This window comes from Patella vulgata, chromosome 3 (assembly GCF_932274485.2).
Source record: "Patella vulgata chromosome 3, xgPatVulg1.2, whole genome shotgun sequence".
In the NCBI taxonomy this organism is placed as follows: Eukaryota; Metazoa; Mollusca; class Gastropoda; family Patellidae; genus Patella; species Patella vulgata.
Window position 1 is genome coordinate 48845872 of NC_065881.2, and position 19980 is coordinate 48865851.

Sequence of the window (19980 nt, forward strand, 5' to 3'; positions counted from 1 at the left end):
CAATTTGTTTGTGAACACTCTACAGGTCACAATTTTTATCCCATTTTGACGAAACTTGAAATATAGGTCTATCTCCCAACGATTGGACCATAAATTCATGCATTATGGCCCCTGATTGTACGAAAATCACGTTTATAGCTTTTGGACGTATATTGTCGTTGCCTCTGTACGTCCGGACGTCCGTCCATAATTTGTTTGTGGACACTCTACAGGTCGCAATTTTCATCTGATTTTACAACCCACAGATCTTGGTTCCTTTCGATAATCGCGCATATCTGAACGTAACTTCCTGAATTATGGCCCCTGATTGTACGCAAAATCGTGTTTTTAGCTTGTGGTCCCTCTAGAGGTCACAATTTTTATCCGATTTACAAAACCGTGTGAATATATCACCGTTACACCCTGATGATAATTGAGTTTTAATTTCGTGAAAATCGGACCAAAACTGGCGGTTCCTTGTACGCAAATAGTGTAAAATTATGTCATACCAAGATTGTGGACCCTCTAGAAGTCACAATTGTTATCCGATTTTGATGAAACTTAACATATATGTTTATGTCCCAAAGAACTTGGTTCCTTTCGCTATTTGCGCATGACAGACCGTCACTTCCTGGATTACAGCCCCTGATTGTACGGGAAATCGTACTTTTTAATTTGTGGATTCTCTAGAGGTCACAATTCCTATCCGATTTTAAAAACCGTTTAAACAGATCACTATTCCACCATAATGAAGGAGAAAATCGAAACGAACCGCCCGACAAAATGGCTGCTTTTTGTACGCAAAGTGTGTAAAAGTATGTAATACGAAGGTTGTGAATTCTCCAGAGGTCAAGATTTTTATGCGCATTTCAGACAATAACTTTCTGGATTATGGCCCCTGATTGTACAAAAATCGATTTTGTTTTTAGCTTGTTCTCTATCCATCTCTTGCAAAATCTGGGCGTATCTTGCCTCGCAACCGCTGGCTCTATAAGCTATATATTCTGCGTGGAACATTGTTTGTAAAGCAACAATTAGATCTTTGTTACCTTCGTTGAGAAATTCTCCGCTTCGGGATACGCTCCCCGTATTTTGCGAGATACACTCCACTAATGCAAGGTTGAACACGGTGGTATACTAATTGTCTGTTGGTGCCGGGAAATGCTTCGGGCCAATTTCGATTATATTTTGAAGAATAAAACTGACTTAAACCGGTCAGTCTTCACCTCTGTCCAAAGCTGTATTATACGATGTCTGGATAAAAATAACGTGTAGGTGAAATTTACTTTCGTTATCAAGTAGAGCCCGTGGGTCATGCACTGTATAGAAGACCTCTAAAGGAACGGCAATAGATTATAAGGTCACCCAACAAAAAAATCCGAAAGGGTTACGTGTCCAGGTAAACGGTTTTGACGTTCACGTCCAAATGACTCAATATATTGGGCTGAAATTTTGAGACAAGGTAAATACACAATTCCTCTATTTTGGTTCTTAAATTTCATACGTACACGGACTTTATTTCTGTTAAAATCGGGATGGTACTTTCAGTTAAGTTGAGTGCTCTATATCTAGTCTGGATTTATTTGCACTGTTGGGATGTATTTATATTTTATTATTCGTAGGTGATCGCCTTGCTTTAATTTTGTAACGAAAACAATATATCAATTTTAAAAACATCCCAATATTCCATTTCTACTCATATTAGAGTAATGTTCATGTTATATACTTGCTATTGATAATTTCATATATCTAATACGTTGATTTTGTCATAAATATCTTGATAGACTTTAATGAAAAAGATAACTGTTCAAATAATATACACCATATTTCAGCCAACTGCAACATATTGTTATCAGGCCAAATCTATAATCATACATGTGATTGTATTGATAACATAAAGATTGGATACTGTGATTTATATGACGAGGACTTATATTATTTATTAAGATGGTGTTTAAATACTTTAAAAACATGGCCCACGGCAGGTAAGAAATTAACAAAGTACAATACAAAATTTGATTCACTTCAAATTTGAGAAAACTCCATTAAAAACTGGAGCCTCTATTATGTTAACAAGGTCTTCGTAAATGGGGATGTATAAAATGTCATGGCGTCAAATTTGCAGAAGATATTCCTATAGTAGGGTGACCCACCATAAATAAATATCTCCAAACATCTCGACAATTACACCACAATATTTATATATACCAAGCCTTAAATCAGTTTCGCACATTTATAGTCACTAAATAAACGGCCATGTTGTACTTAATAAGCTATGGCCATTTAACCATCCATAAATAATACACTGAAAGATGGTTACGAGTGTCAGCCATAATACATGTAGATCCGGGCATTTATGAGTAAAAAAAGGTTACGTGCCTATGTTTTGAAATATACTCGCTTAACCAGTCTACCGACCATTCTACATGTACGTCTGATTGACAGGTCGGGGTAATCAAGACTATTTTTTTTACGAAACATAACAGAAAGCTGGAACAAAAAATTGAATTTAGAAACACGCACGTTAGGCAACTCAACAATGGTTTGAAGAACCTTATAAAGGTAAAATGAAACTACTGTTAGTATCATGTTCTTGCTTAACCTGAGTGTTTCAGAGATAGTATTTGTACTAAACCAAAAGATGCCGCTCCTAACGGTACAGTTAATGATAAAGAAATTTAAAAAATAAAACGAAGGTAATTTCTAAGGCTACTGTAATAACTAAAAAGCTAAATATTACTGCTATTCAGAATCGTCAACAATAGATTTTTTATGGCTGTAATAGTCTCACAGACTCTAGCGCTGAGTATTATCATACTGCGTGGTTAGCCAGAAATCACTTCGAGACAAGCCAATGAAGCGTGCACATTCTGTAGGGAAAATTTTCACTGCACAGGGTAACCCTATAGCTTATAGTCCACTCAACACCAACCTTAACGTATAGAAAGTAACATAATATGTTTTTTGTTTACAATAACATCGTTGTGAGAAAACGGGTGTGCATGAAGAAAACATACGCGGACGCGATTAGGCCAAAATGTAAAAAGAACCCCCGCCCCCCCCCTCCCAAAAAAAAAAATAAAAATAAAAAAATTAACATGTCTGAATGTCCCAGCTCAAAATATAGAGCCATTCGCAAATGATGGCTAAGTCAATATAATCCCTTGAGCATGGTTGATATAATCCCTTATTTCGATAATAGTGATGGGCCAGTTTTCACTTGCTGCGACTTCGGTTGTATCTCAACATTGACCTTATCTATGGATGTAAAATTTTAAACGAAGACAACTCAGTATAGATTTAATTCAAAGGAAATCGACAGTATTTTACCCAGCTTAAAGCGGGGAAGTTGTTTATATGTAGTGCGAGTTTACATATATATCTATTTCCTGAATGGAATGACGACACATTGTCATAGTCTCGGTCACCCAGAACCTCTCAGTCTTCAACGTACGGAGCAATGACGCATGTTAATATATATACGTCGTTGGTACGGATGGTCTGGATTTGAAGAACAGTCCATTGCCCATGCGTAACCGGGAATTTGGTTTTAAATGTGGTAGATTATCCAGTATCTTCTGGCCAAGTCAAGTAAGAGTTGCACCCCTTCCCGCAATAAATTCCATAATTCTCGCATTATAAACATGGACCTTATATCATGATATAAACAAACATGAATCGAGACGACGAATTAGGATTAATTTTAAAAACATATATAGATATGGCCCATGAAGAGAGAAATTTTTCATCAAAAAAGATAAGTGTTGGATATTGAACTGGCATGCAATCAAATGGATTTTTTGAAATGACATTCTTGAATTAATTTCATGGGAGTCAACATCTTGTTTTAGGACTAGTTACCTCCCTTAGACTTTGTTTATGATAATGTAAAAGACCGGATAATCTAGTCAATGACCTATTTTTTCATATGTTGACCACGCCACACTGATCCGCAGTGAATATTCGCTTGGCCGCTACAATCACTGATAAGGATGACATCGATGCGACTTAATGACTACAAAATATTAACTTTTTTCTTTCGACAAATTCAATTCTGAAACATTTTTTTTTAGTATTAGAAAAATAAATAAAGGTGTTTGAAGTATATCTTGATAAAAAATATTCCATATTTAGCGTAAATAGGTACAGAAAATAGTACGCGGAGGCGTAAAATGGGTAAAACGATATAATTTTGCCCGTACCAGTTCATATTACTACGTTCAATGTAAACAACGCACGTGTGACCATCAAATTGACGGTTTTTTTCTGTTTGTTTACTCTGAATTTTTTCAGAAGTACATTTTTTACTGTCTAATCTGATTGACCTGCTCGTGTTTGTTTTAAAACAACAAAAACAAGCCACAGAAGTAATCTTTTTTGGCGTTATCGATGCCATCTTGCTTTGTTGGTAAACATTGTGATGTGACGTCACCCTTAGAACTACAGCGGTCTGACCTTTTAAAGGTCAGTCATCTTGGACAGAGATAAAAGACGGATGTCGCATTAGGTCTGTAAAACAGATTGTGACCACGCATCCAGACTAATATTCGTAGAATATTTTTCTGGATGATAGAGACTAAACGACACAAGGTTTCTGTCATTTGAGACTAGCACACGGTAACTTGTCTTCTTGGGTTTACAACTGTCAAAGGAAATTTTGCTTGTGGGTTCGGATGTTCACCGAATGACTAGTGAAATAAGTGAAGACTAGACTTAAAAGAAATTCCAAACGGCCCTGATTGGGATTCGGAACATGGTAATCTGAGATCGGATTGATTACGACGCCCTACTGCAACAACATTGAGTTTTGAAATTTGTTGCCAATTCGCATGAATTTCTTGGAAATATTATCAGATCAGATGTCTCACGAGCCAATGAGCCCACTGGAGTTATTTGGCACTGAATTAACCATTTTTTTAAAAACTAAAATATGTCTGACATTTATTCTTTAGGTTGCTTGTACCAATACATAATCCCGAACCATTATTAACGTGTAGGCCTATTATACGGATTCTTTCAGTAGGACGCATTACTGTTGAAGCTATATGGCCTGTACGTGTTATTTTTAGCGGTAAAAGTAGTGCATTTATATTTATATTGAGAACATACGAAATGCAAAATATCCGTTCCTTTCCGACATAATAAATACAAAACCTCAGTCTTTAATTACGTTAGACTCACCGTTAATTGATTTAGTTTGTAGACCTGGGCATAGAACTAATGTTTAAATGAACCTATTTCAAAATTTGATAAATGTTAGAATAAAGCCTCTGCTGCTTTATCTGGATTTTTACAGCTTTTGAAATCGGTGAAAATCCATACGCGTAAAGTTTGCTTCTTCAGCAACAAATACATTATCAATAGTTTAAATTTATTGACGTTTTCAGTATCCTAAATATTATGTCAGTGCATGATAAAAAAGAACCTACGGGGCACAGAAACTTAAATCCATACCGCAAAGCCCGCCATTTTACGCCCTTCACTAAGCCGCTGGTTGACTGCAATTTTGGAACATAAAAGGATTTAGAAACGAAACAAAATACATATTTAAAAAAAAAAAATAACCTACTAATTAAGCTAGTCTTTTGTGCCAGAGTGTCAAAATAGTCGAACTGCACCATTTATATTTTGCGCCAACCTAATTAATACATGGTGTACTTTCGGGCAGGGAGGGGGGGGGGGGATGGCTGAATGGTTATCGTGCGCGCTGTATCATACAGTCTGTCATTGAGTCGACTGGCGTGGTTTCGAATCCCCGGTTGTACGTGACAAGGAGTAGGGTCGCCTGTCCAACCTCGTGGGTTTTCTCCGGGTCCTCGGGTTTCCTCCCACTGCTAAAGACCCCTGCGCGGATGCGAATTATTGAAATAAAATTAAACCATATGTTAGTCCCGAAATGACCTAGTTTGTGTCGAGTGGACGTTAAACCCCATTCTCTCTCTCTCTCTCTCTCTCTCTCTCTCTCTCTCACACACACACTTTCGGGCAATCTCACTTTGTGTGACATTTTTCAGGCATTGATTATTATTAATGCAGCTGCATTCATAGCGTGGGATTTCGGTTGCAAACTGACTGTAAACTTTGAAGTTGCTTATACAGAAAAACGCGTTTGTGGCGTTTACGTTTTCAAAATTTTCCAGGTCCCCATACCCTGCGACGATTAATTGCTTGTTTGGGATTCAGGATTCAGGTGATCAGCAGACTGTCGAACCGGTACCAACAAACACACAATGTTGATGATAGACCTCGTCCAGGTCGTCCTAGAGCCACTACACAAGCCCAGGATCGATACATTCGTACACAGGTCCTGCGAAATCGAGGACAAACGGCCAATCAGCTTTCTGTAAACTTGTACCAAGTTACAGGATTTCGAGTTACACCCCAAACGATTAGAAATCGGCTATATGCAGCCCCATTTGCATGCGCGACGACCGCGTGTTGTGCATCCATTAACTCGCCAGCACATGGCAAACAGGCGTCAATGGTGCAGGCAGCGTAGAAATTGGGGTTATCGTCGATGGGCACGTGTAATGTTCTCAGATGAGTCACCATGACTGGCAGAACAGACTTGCATATTATTCGAGGAAGGGTCACTGGTGTGTACTACCATGACCACATCCTGGCACCGATAGTTCTGCCCTTTGCTCAACGTGCAGGTCGACGTTTCATCTTTCAAGATGATAATGCCCGTGCCCACCGCGCTCGTGTCGTGAATGACTACCTCCAGCGTCACCATATTGTCCATATGCCTTGGCCAGCCATGAGTCCTGACCTTTCCCCTATCGAGCATGTCTAGGACATGATCGGGAGACGTGTTCGTCGACGTCAACGTCAACCAACAACACTGCAAGAATTGGCCGTTGCACTGCAAGAGGAGTGGGTCAGATTGCCCCAAATCGTGATTGGACCGTTGATTAGGAGCATGCCACGACGAATAGCTGATTGTCTGAGGATTTGTGGAGCAATTACTCATTATTCAGACAAAATCAAAAATGTCCATTTTCACTTTTGACAGTGTATCGCTTTGCGAGTGAAATGGGGCCGTCAGATAAGCCGCCCATATAAACTGTTTAGGTAGATAAATGAGTTTGAATATGTTTTAGTCCAAATATATCATCAAATCACAGTCTGTACGCTGAAAAGGCATCTTTAAAGTAGCTACGAGTAAGTCTCTAACACAACATCATCCAAAGTCTTCGACATTGAAAACACGAATTATTTGTCAATTTAAATCAACATTGTTGTTGTTATCGTTTCGTGAAAAGATGGACTTCTGATATCCAATATTTAAAACAAAATAAACATTTTACCATTGGTACACGAATCGTGTACCATAATGCTTTTCAGCGCCATTTGAAAGTCATGTCAAACGGTGAGGCCATATTCTTATCTGGAGAGCATGCGCATTAAATACTATCGGTGTAGACTGGAATAACCAGACGCTAGAGATTGCCATTCGATTGACACTTCTGGCGTATTTCGCCAAACTAACTGATTTGAAATTAGAGTAAAAACGGAAACGACTAAATGTAAATCAGTTTATATACATCCATATTACATTATTATATGCGTTGCGACCCATTTTTGCCAATTTCTAGATCCCAAATATTAGCGATTTAGCTCCTTTAAGATTCCCTTTCATTGTGTGTTGCTCAGTGAGTGTGGGGGGGGGGGGGGGGCAGGGGGGGGGGCGAATGGTTAGCACGTGCGCGCTGTATCATACGGTGTGTCATTGAGTCAACTGGCGGGGTTTCGATTCCCCGGTTGTAAGTGACAAGGAGCAGGGTCACCTGTCCAACCTCGTGGATTTTCTCCAGGTCCTCTGGTTTGATCCCACTGCTAAAGACACCCTACGCGCAAGCGAATTATTGAAATAAAATTGAACCATGTGTTAGTCCCGGCATGACCTAATTTGTGGTAAGTGGACGATAAACCCCATTTTTCTCTCTCTCTGATCAGTGAGTACGGGGCGCTTGTTCACTAACCAGCAGGTCCCGGGCACAATCCTGGAGTTGGCCGAGAATGTTCTTTGAGGTATTTCAGCGATAGTGACTGGCCTGTATAAATGCAATTTGGTACACTTTTTCCTTTTTCTCAATATAAAGGGAATCGAGATTGATACTATTGTTTTTTTTAACCAAAAACTTGTCTTTGTGCCGAATAAAGTCAGGAATGCAAGAAGTGTTTATCTATGTGCGGTGTAAGAGTCAATGTACAGGCGATCAGTGCACTTGATGGTAAGATGATTATTGATTAATAAACAATGATGGGGGGACTACGGCAAGACAAATATTTCTTGGTATGCCATAGGCAGACATATACAATCAAGTTGTAGTGTAGTCGACACATCGTTGAACCACATTTGATCAGCATCTATGTGGTTAGCGAGTTCTATAGTCGATATATCGTCGGACTGGTGTCTATATCCTATATAAATGCCTGGATTGGGTTTAATGTAGATGACGTTCGATGGACCAAGGATAAGGAGCGTATTGATCATCACTGTTGGTTAATAACTAAAGCAAACTGTGGATTCTTTCTGCGGAGAATATTTGGTGTATATTTATATAACGGTAAGGCTATCTAGTCTCTTATTAATCTTTAAATGGATATATGACTTTATGTTTCATTATGAAATGAATGCAATGTTATAATGCAATACAGTCAATATATTCAACATTCATTACACTTGTCGCTGTATTCTTTACATTAACGTTTTTACTTTAACGGTTGATGATGAACTACGCTTTTAATGATGGCAATTTAAAGAGCGTAGTATTTGAAAGTTTCCCTGAAAAAATTGATTTGTAATATATTTGTACTTACAATTTTTTAAAATGATCGATATATTCTACTCTCTGAATATTGAGATTTTTGCTGAACGCATATTTGCAAACGATATTCGCTAACATGTACAATGTAGGCTATGTTATCCACAGCAATGAAATATTAATAACAAATCTTAAATTGCGTAAATTAAAACCGAACATTTCCTAGTATAGTCTAAATGAGATATTGGTAAAAAATTTCGATTAAACCTGATTTGACTATGCAGCTACATTTGGCATTTTTCAAAATTTGAAACCAGTGTGTTAAGCCTTTGCTGTGATGTTTACAGGTGTCAACTTTCAACTTACTAAGAGTCGTGTAAACGTTTGTGAGAATGATCAAAATATCTAAATAAGTCAGCGATTGGAATTTCTATAATATATGTGAGTCGGGTTATTTTATATAGGATATATAATTCACGAATTCTTGGAAGGAGTGGTAATGCATCTTTCGGTTAAGAGTTAACAATTTCCTCTTTATATTTGGCCATATATTTCATCCATATATTTTATACCAGCTAATCTAGAAATTTATTGGCCATAAGTCCTAGAGACCTTCTTTAATAATCATTATTTAGGTAAATGTAGTGATGATAACTGTCTTCGCGGTATCATAGTGGCATTTAATTATTGAGAACTTTACTGGTTTATAAATATGCAATGTTTCGACAACAGTACTCCCGTCTTTATCAAACAAATGATAATAGTTATAGGTGTGTGTGTGTGTGTGTGTGTGTGTGTGCGTGTGGGTGTGTGCGTTTGTATATGGTGTATATCGATGACACACATCTGAATACACACCTTCTAATCACGGACCTGTGTCAACCGAGGACGTCCTCGGTTCAACCCAGGACTTTTTGAACTAAATCTAGGACTGTAACGATGTTCAGACGCCCGGATTTAATATCCCATTTGATTTTAAGGTCGATCTGAGGTGATCCGCGTTAAGCGGTATTCTACAGTTGGGGTGTATCTTTCGTGTGTGTGATCTGAAAAGGGAAAAATATGATTATGTGTATCAAGTCCGCAGTGAGTGTTTATTGGACACGGAGTGTATCAAGTTCTCAGTTAACCGATGTCTACCATACACATCATATATGGTCACGTGGGAGAAATAAGTTATTATTTATACCATATCTAAACTTAACCGTTTTAAACCCGCACGATATTAAAAATCTAGCCATCTAGTCATTATATTACTTCTGGCGTAACTTATATTACTTATTTTTACCTGGCGTAACATATAAGATTATTGCCGAAATGATAAACATAAAATAATGAGTAATCAACAGTTGAAATATTAATAAGTCGCGCAATTTCAAGTAGTGTTATATAATGCGTAGGTACCACTGGGCAATTTTTGCCTTGCCGATGTACTAAAGATATAAGGCGTCGGGAACGGGTTTTCAGGTGTCCTAGGGGAGCTCCTGGGGCATCGCGAGCCACGTGGACCCATCGGGAGGTGTAGCACTATCATCGTTGCGACATTGTTTTTAAATTTATAGACAAGGAATAGAGAAATAAGATCGGTTAAACAACATATTTTATCTTTACAAATTATTCTCTATTGTCAGTATAGTAGCTATGGTATGAGTTTATTTAAAACGCAAATTAATTGTTTGTGAAATAGCGTGAGAATAACAGGAAAGGGGTTTTAAGTTCAAGGATAGATTGTGTCGAAAAAAATGTGACGGAAATTTATAAAAATGATATATAAAATGTAAAAACGAACAGTTGCATTGTTATAACTACTGAGAAGACAAACGTCTTAAGAAAACAGTAAGAAGTAAATACACAACGTGAAGCAGAAGTAAAGACAGCTAGAGGCAAATTCTAGACGATAACAAGGCTACTAAGATATGTAGTAAGAAAAGATGCATGGGTCGTACGTATGATGTGGCGATCGATTAGGATCTCCCGCTCTCCACGTCTGACAGAAGGTCCATGGTGCTACAGAGGTCACGGAAGAACTGCGAAAAGTTTCAATGCTTTCATTGTCAGGAAAATAGATCGGGAGGCATCCCCAGAGCTTTCCAGATTCACAAGGACATTCCGGGGATGCTTCCCTGGAGCTTCCGCGAAATATGCTCCGGGGCATGACCGAAGCATCGGCGATGTCTTGCTGATGTATCAGAGGACCTTTGAGGATATTTGAATCGGGGATGCCTCGGGGAAAAAGTATTCTTCAAGGAAGAATCTCGGAGCTTCCCCGTCGGGTAAACATCGGGCAAATTTTCAATACTAGCTTTGAAATTTATCGCAGTTATCCCCAGGCTTCCCGATGGTTTCATATGGCCCGCGACTACTCCGAAGCATCGGCGATGTCTTGCTGACTTATCAGGCGACCTTTGAGTATATTTGAAGCAAAATATTTCGCTGAAGCTTCACTGCTCCAGGGAAGCATCTCCGGAGCTTCCCGTCGATATGGAAAGCTGCCGGCATGCCCTCCCGGCCTGTTTTCCAGACAAAACGTCGGGAACACATCGGAAGAAATTTCAATGCCAGCTTTGAAATTTTTTGCAGTTCTCCTGAGTCCTCCTAATGGTTCAACATTGCTCATGATAACCCCGAGACTTTCCCTTCACACCGGGCGCCTCGGGGGATCATCAATTTCAGTCGGTAGTATATCGCCGATGCAAAAAATGCCCAGTAGGACCTTGGCATATGTGCCGCCGATTGAGATCTCCCGACATGAATATTCACCCGATGATTTTGATTATCGGCAAAGGTACCCTGGAGCTTTCCCGGTTATTGGGGGCCATCCTCGATGATTCATGGCAATTGCTCGGGGCGGGGCATTCCCGGAAGTTTGTGACCATAGCCTAAGCATCAGTGCACATTCACCAGACCACTCCCGATGCTTAATAAGTTCTATTTCTGACGGGACTACTTCGTTTCTTTGGGCAAAAACATCGGGACCCATCGGGAGAAAATTTAATATCTTAAAAAGTTAAGTTCTTAAAAGTTTAAATTAACACTGTAAACCTCAGAATGCCTCGTTCGGCAATTTTGTTCAAACGTGGCAAAAATGTGTTATAATTTTTGCCACAATTTTGCCACGTTGTGGAGTATAAAGGCGCGTTCACACTGGAGGTTTAATCTGAATTGAACTCAGAATAAAGTCTTATTCCGGATTTAGGTGAAATGAAATAGGGTTTAACGTCCTACTCTGCTCCGAACTGTGCTAATGAAGACGGGCATACGCCATACAGTGTGCTATGAGGGAAATTTTGCCTGGGCAGGGGCACTACTTCCTGATCTTATATCGAATTCCAACTGTCACAAGTGATCTTTCACGTGCAGGCCAATGTGTACACGGGACCTCCGAACGACAAGACAGCTGTCCTTGTCAGGCCCTCCGTCCTGCATCACGGACAAGGGGGAACCAAGCCGGAAAATCTGGCTGAATTTTCTCGACCAATGCAGGGATCGAACACCCGACGACCTCCAGGCAAGCGAGCCAGCGTCTTACCCACTTAGCCACCGTGTCCCCGTTGAGGATGCAAATATCGATTTAAGCCGATAATGAATTTTGTTTCTAAATGTGCAGATATATTTATATCGGTTTCTGCATTGATGTTGTTATACTTTTCCTCATTCATGAACATAATCGACCCATAAGCCAGGTTTATCGTGAATAACCAATCACGAGCAAGGATTTAAACACTAAAACACCAATATAAAATATTATTTTCGGGAAAAAAATGTAAGCAACATGTCGACAAGAAGTTGATAGCTAAAACCTTTAAATCTAAAATTAACGACCACATAAAAGTTACTGATTTTATTTCCAAACACAATTGATGCATACTATTTACAGCGAGAACCCCCCAATAATTATTTCTTTTTAACGCAAGGATACTTCCCACAATTGAACAATGGAGGTTATCATTTGTTTTATACACAAATAACTGATCACATGACGTGTTCGTTTGAACATGAATATAAAACATATAACGTTGCCATCTCATCATGATGGTTTAAACCACTCAATGTTCCAAATACCAGTTAACTGTTTGATTAAGAAATAATAACAACTTCCTAAGTTAATCTGGCAGACAATAAGCCGTCGGATTAACAGTAAGTAATACCCTGACATTCTTGTCCAGTGCCTGCCCCATCCAGTATTTTTCTACTAAGACTGGGCGTCTCTACGTTCATATACCAAATTTGCCATACTTCTATTGGAAATAACTACCCTATAAATACTTTCGTGGGAATGTATCTTTCATATCTTAAAAGTTTACGTTAATATCTTACAAGATTAAGTTCAAGTTGAAATTTGAAAATGTTAGTACTTTAAAAGCTCAAGTTAATATCTTAAACGGTTATATTTTAAGATATTGACTTTAAATTTCCCCCATTTACACTCGCTGCGCTCTCCCGTCTTCCCTCCGTTTCAGTTCACTGTCCTTCTGGTCTCATTTACCAAATAATTCCTTAATTAATAATATAGAGTTAACTAGAGTTTATAATTTATAATTTTCTCGTGTACCCTCACCCAACGCCCCCAGCCTTTCTTTTACTACTCCAATCATTTTCAGACCATTACAAACTGATAATGACGATGATAATGTTAATGGTGATGCTGATGATGAATTATGTTACTGCCGCAATGTAAATTTTGGAATTACATATTAGAGATCCAGATTCCCATGTATTCGATTGTGTGCGAGTCATCGATTGTTCAAATATAGACTGTAAGACCTCACTTATATTGGTTCCGGAAATTAGAAGTTTCAGTGGTTGAATCAATTAAAAAAATATTCTTTCATGGGCTACTCCTGTGGACAAAGGGGGCCTGTCCTCGAATATAGAGTGTTGAGCCCACTCAATTTATATTTTTGATATACATCCTCGGATGTGAGTGTGTGTGTACTCGGTTGTTGGTGTTCACCATACACAAAGTCCCCATTTGTCCGTATTAAAAGATAATGTACGTTAAACATGCATTATGCAAGAGCAAAATCTGCTTATTACAAGTCTTTCTTTAGGCCTGAAATGTTATCTAAATTATCAATTAGACATTAATTAACTTATCCAGACCATAATAAACTCTCGATGTCAAGGCCAGCCTTCGATGTTGGCTGGATTAGATTCCTATATGCCGCTAACGGCTATTGATAATTAAATCAGAAAAAGTGGATAATCGAGACTATGCTGTTTATATTAATGATTTTAGTAATGATGACCGAGACTATGCAAAAATTTCACCCGCTTCTTTCTCGGCTCATAGTGGATCAATTTGACTGAAATTTCCAGCAAATTACCTTTACACTATCTAGTTTTTAACTATTATAGCGAGAACTGCCATCTCTTTATCTTATCTCCCATAATGTATCTTTAATAAAAAAAACCCTCTTCTATCGCGATATTGCACCGCAAATCAATTATAACGGTTACGTTGTCTTTTTTCCCATGTGTGATCAAAGGGAGAACAAAAACGTAGTTATTTACGGGTTAAAGACCACAATAAGTGTCAAGAACACAAGTCCTCGATTGTTCACATACAGTCTGTACAACCTCAGTCAGACTGGTTTAGAAAATTAAAAGTTTTATGTGGCTGAATCAATAAAAAAAATATTCTTTCAGTGGGCTGAATATGCGGTCAAAGGGGACCTGTTCTCGGATATAGAGTATTGATCCCACTCAATTTATATTATTGATATACACTTGTAACGTCCTCGGATGTGAGTGTGTGTGTACTCGTTGTTGGTGTGTGTGTGTGGGTGTGTGTGTGTGTGTGAAATGCTTTATGTAACGTCCGCTTCTACCGTAAAACATAATAGTTAAACGATAGAAGCGAACTTTTTTAAAAAAAATAAAAAAAATTTGATTTTTATTTTCTTAGCGCATACACAGGGGCCTTACCTGTACGAAGAAATCAAAGTACCTTGAGTAAACTCACTAGGTTGAGAAGGCGCCCCTATCCCCAAGCCACATACGCCCACACCAGGGATCGAAATCATGAGGTGGCCGTCCAGCTAAAGCTCAAAGCGCGCGCGACACTCTAGGCCACTGGACCATCCCACCCCCCATCCCAACTCCCACATCCAAACTCAGCAAAACCCTTGGTATTTATACAGTAATAAGAAGCCATAAACGAATAGCACTTGGTTCAATGCTGTAATAAAGGCTGAGTAGCACTGGATGATTAATTAGCAGATAGAGTTAAAAGCTCATTTGGAGAATTTCAAACTAATTACTGTATCAACTATCATTCTAAGAAAAATGATTTCGCTTCTCTCCGCTTGATTGGCCGGCCAGTTATCTATATAATACATTAATACCTCCAACGAATTGGGTGTTAAATACTATAACCTCTGCTCGATATGTTTCGACAAGAAATATGCAATTTTCGTATTACTGTCACCGATTATATATTACATAAAATGTTATAAAATGTCAGAATTTGCAAACAACATATCCTTTGTTATATAAATACGTAACAAAATATATTTGTATTCGTCAAGCTTCAATGAGTTGGAGATGATATAAAAAAAAACACCTAACAACTAATAATCCGGAGCGTATTGAAAAATCCTGATGTGCGATAGTAACTTCAATCCCTGTATTAAACAAACTTGGTACTTGTTTAATAATAACCGCTGTAATAGCATGATACTGTTGTATAATAATTGTAATTCTTGATACATGTATTTTGGATGATAAAGATAAGTTGGTGTTCAGATTAGATATCATTTATATAATCATATTTAACTTTATGTACATCACTTAATTGAAATTGGCCGTAACTGAAATGGTTGGAATACCATGGCAGATGAATGGATTACCATTGTATCGGACTACCTCTGAATTATGACTTATTATCAAAAGAATCCCTTTTGTGTACTGTTTATATCTTTTTGTGTACTGTTTATAACTTCTTGTGTACTTTTGTGTACTGTTTATAATTTTTTGTGTACCGTTTAGAACTTTCTGTGTACTGTTTATAACTTTTGTGTACTGTTTATAGCGGTTTGTGTACCGTTTTAACTTTTTGTGTACTGTTTGTAACTTTTGTGTACTGTTTATAACTGTTTGTGTATCGTTTATAACTTTTTGTGTACTGTTTGTAACGTTTTTTGTATCGTTTATAACTTTTTGTGTACCGTTTAAGCTGAGTAGAACTGTTGTGATTATATTAAACTTTTGTGAGATAAAAACAGATTTAACGGGCGAAGCATGGAATTTAAAGTAGGAGAAACAGCCTTAATAAGTTCCTACAACAATTCAGATTTGCTTATTATCACGCCTGAAGCCAGTATGTTTGTGTTTTAAAGTCCAATTGCTTCCTTAGCATTTTTCGCTAAAATGTCCAATTTATCACGGCTCAATAATTCACGCTAATATGTACCCAGGTTTATTATTTAACATTAAGAAAACAAAATCAAAATGCCAACACTATATCAATGAAATGAGGTTGACAGCGTCGCTGTGGCCTACTTTTATATCGAATTCAGTCTGTAAGGGGTTCTTTTAAGTCCACGCCAGTGTGTACACGGGACCTCGGCGTTTCGTCCCACTCGACTACACGTTGTCCCTTTCTAGGTCCTCTGTTCTGCACCACTGGCAAGGAGGAACCATGCTGGAAAATCCCTATGAAATTTCTCGGCTAGCAGCGGTCGAACACAGAACCTCCAGGTTAGCGAGCAAACTCGCTGAGCCAGATAATCACCTGACTTGGATTGAATCGGATTTAAAATAGCCCAATCAATTATCCTCGCGAACAACAACATACCTGGCTTATTACATAGCGAATAACATAGATTGTTGAAATTTCAATTCAACATGTCTTTCTAAACTTTGATTGGAGAGATTCTTCTTTCACAATATTGTAATTTGTATAATGTCGTCCGTTTTGTTAGTATAAGATCTTGTTAAAACATAGTATAGTAAACCAACACATTTAGTAAATTCGTGTTAAAACATAGTACAGTAAATCGACACATTTAGAAAGTATAGTTCATGTTAAATCACGATATAGTAAACCAGCATCTTTAGTAATTTAGTAAGTATAGCTGATGTTAAAACACAGTACTGTAAACCAACACTTTTAGAAAGAATAGTTCAGGTTAAAACACAGTATAGTAAACCATCATATTTAGTAAGTATAGTTCAGATTTTAACAACAGTACAGTAAACCAACACATTTAGAGCTATATCGATACATTCTTTATGTAAATATTCCCTTCTAAAAATATCGATATAATTAGTAATTAGATTGTCGGCGACATTAATTAATTCTTTGGTTAGATTTTCCTCTTTAATTAACAGGGTATAAATCAATATATAACTATGATATCGCCATCATCTAAATTTAAGGTTTAAACACCAAAACTGGGTGGTAAATAAAAGTGTCGATTTTTGATTAAATTTGTTTTATTTGATGAATATCATTAAAACTTTACGTACACGGATAACCCCTTGATTAGGAATTACCGATTTGTGAATTTACCAAAGGTACATTTGATCACTTGAAGGGTACCATCGCTAACACCTAAAGGATTCTACCACCGTGATCAGATTACTTTGTGGGTTTTCTCCGGCTCCTCCGGTTTCCCCACACTGCTAAGACCCGAACTATTGGAATAAAATTGTGCTATATTCTAGTCCCAAAATGACCTCGTTTATATCGAGTAGTCACGCTCGCTCTCTCTCTTTAATACTTTGGCCCACATCAAAGTTTTACTCTTTCTTTAAGCTCATTTTAAAATAGCTTTCTAATCTATTATAAGCTTTTATTTATAAAGAAACGGATATCGAATTGTATTTTATATTCGGCGATAAAGAATTGTCTGTCAATCACTGCGTATGCGGTAGCGAGAAGTCTCTCTGGGAGCAAATTTATAGAGGATATGGTTTTTTCTGGCTTCTTTTAACATATTATTATTTTTAACGTTTTACATGAAAAAATGCAATTGTTGATTTAATAAGAACCATCGTCGTTATCTCGATGCCGAAGAGTTTTTATTATTCTTTGATCAGGTTGTTATCTCTAACTAGTTTTCTTGTACATGTTCCAACAAAGAGTCAGTTATATAATCGAAAATAATTTATACGATGGATAGAACATGAATTTAACATTAACCCTTTGAACATCTTCTTCACAACACCAAATCACTATTCGTGCAGCATTGATTATGGGTATGGATCAGGCAATGAACAGTGTCCATGGGACGAAAAGCCGAGGTCTCGTGTACACGTTGGCGTGCATGTAAAAGAACTGTTGACAGAAGTAATTCAATCGCTGCCCGGGCAAAATTCCCCTCATAGCACAGTGTATGCCGCATGCCCGCCTTCATTATGCCGGTTGGTGCTTCCTGCTCAGCAGTAAGCTAAACACGAAGACAGATTCGCCTCGCGAATTCAACTGGCAGTTTCTCTGCTACTGTGGTTCTGGTTCATATAATATAATACAGTGATAGATTTAATAGAAGTGCGAAGTAACAACACCGGTGGTTGTATCGACAATTTCGATTAGTCTGTCAGCGAACCTAGTAGGCAAATGAAAACAATCACTCGTAATTAGTATCAATTGAGACAGTGGTTATGGGCTGAACGATTGAATTTATCAGTATTTAAAGAACAACACAAAATGAAATGAAATGGGTTTAAGGTCCTACTGTTCTGCTCCAACTGGGATAATGAAGACGGGCAGGAGAATCCGGATGAACTTTCTCGACCAACGCAGGGATCGAACACGGGACTTCCAGGTTAGCAAGACAACGTCTTACACACTGAGCCACCGTGGCCCCCAAAGTATTATTATTCCTGATATCTAATATTGTCATAACATATGTCCGCCATATAGTATATCGCTGACGTATTGATGTTCTGTGTAATTAACATATATATATATATAACATCCTTGAATGACATTTAAAAGTAGAGGTATAATATTCATAATAACACAACTTTATGGATTTACTAAGTCTTGGTTTATTACATGCAACGTTTCAATACTCTAACAGGTATCTTTATCAAGCAGTGATCAATAATGAATAACAACCATACATTTATAGTACACCCATGAGTAAAACAATTTAACAATCAAAACGTAACACTAATTAAGACTTTTAACAACAACCATATCCCTTTGAATATGACTTCACTATCTCTCTTACTTATGATAGATAAAAAAAAGGGGGGGCCGAAGCCACCACCTGAAACTTCATTTTAATCATACAACCAACACCACCTACTACACAAATTAAGGCCATCAATGAAATAAAACACAATAAAGAAATATCTATTGTACCATCAGATAAAGGTAAAGATACCGTTATTATGGATGCTGCAGCGATGTTAAGTCGACACGCCTTGCATAGTTTAGTTCTGGTTTACTTTTATTGTGATGGTTCCCTCTCCTTTAAATACTAACGCGGTATGAATATATTGGTTACTATTATTGTAGTAACCTCCCTTGTTAGTCGAGATTGTCAAGTCTCTTGTATAAGTAGCACGTGGAGGTAGACGAGTGATTCTCAACCTTTTTTTTCCAGCGGCACACCTTGGAACACATGAAAAAAATAGCGACACACCTGGCTAAATAATATATGAAAAATATTTGAATTTTACAAAATAAAAACATGGTAAGTCAGACAGCAGACAACCGTAAATAGAGACTAGTCATAGACACATAGAATGACTAAACTAAATAAAGAAAAACACAGCTAGGAACTTACCAGTAGCCACTAGTGAATACCCAATTGGGATCACGCGTTTTTTCGCATTTTCTTTAGTGTGTCGTTCAAAATTTCGTGGCACACTCCATAACTGGAGATCTCGCGGCACACAACACACTGGTTGAGAATCACTGGGGTAGACTCAGATAAAGATGGAGATGAACTGTTGTCATGCTTTGTGTCATAACTCTCTGGTTGCATGTACCCTGTAACACCCCTACAAGTTACGAAAGAGTGGGCCATGTCGACTAGAGCCCTGTAACAATACAGATCGGTTATAAGAAATGGTGACCCAAACCCTGTCAGATTCAACAACCTATAACAAGTTACCAAAAGATCAAACCCAGAAACTTGAACGAAAACTTAAAGCCACCTTTAAAATACTTAAAGAATCAGGTGAGATCGATACTGCGGCATATGATAAACTTAATATCTTCTACCCAACAACAGCATAGGCCAAAGCTCAAGTTATATAAATAGGCTAC

At 37.8% G+C, this 19980-nt stretch overlaps 1 protein-coding gene across 2 annotated transcripts in view; it reads left to right on the top strand.

Moving 5' to 3' along the window:
* Window positions 1-1887: 1887 nt before the first annotated feature.
* The window catches only part of LOC126814930 (carbohydrate sulfotransferase 12), a 44173-nt gene continuing 26080 nt past the window's right edge, over window positions 1888-19980 (top strand). Inside the window, exon 1 of one of the 2 annotated variants that reach the window (XM_050540389.2) lies at window positions 1888-1964. The gene's annotated coding sequence lies outside the window, so the exon portion shown is untranslated. Of the gene's footprint in view, window positions 1965-8308; window positions 8553-19980 lie in introns of those variants that run through there. The other variant, XM_050540388.2, reaches the window with a different exon arrangement.